Genomic DNA, 223 nt, shown 5'->3' with positions numbered 1-223 from the left:
ATATAAGAGGGGTAGTAAAAAAGTAATACAAGTTCGTTTATAATTAAAAAAGGAAATATAAAGAATGCACTTGCACCTATCATACATCAAATTGAAGGGGAGCATCTGAGGATCAGATTTCTATTTTTCAACATAGTGTCCATCTCGTTCAATAGCCACTGTCCACCTTTTACTAAGTCCCCATATTATTATGCCAGCTTCGTAAAACGGAACAGGTTGGTCT

This window comes from Aplysia californica, unplaced genomic scaffold (genome assembly GCF_000002075.1).
Source record: "Aplysia californica isolate F4 #8 unplaced genomic scaffold, AplCal3.0 scaffold00015, whole genome shotgun sequence".
Taxonomy (NCBI): domain Eukaryota; kingdom Metazoa; phylum Mollusca; class Gastropoda; order Aplysiida; family Aplysiidae; genus Aplysia; species Aplysia californica.
This window is presented reverse-complemented; position numbering follows the sequence as displayed.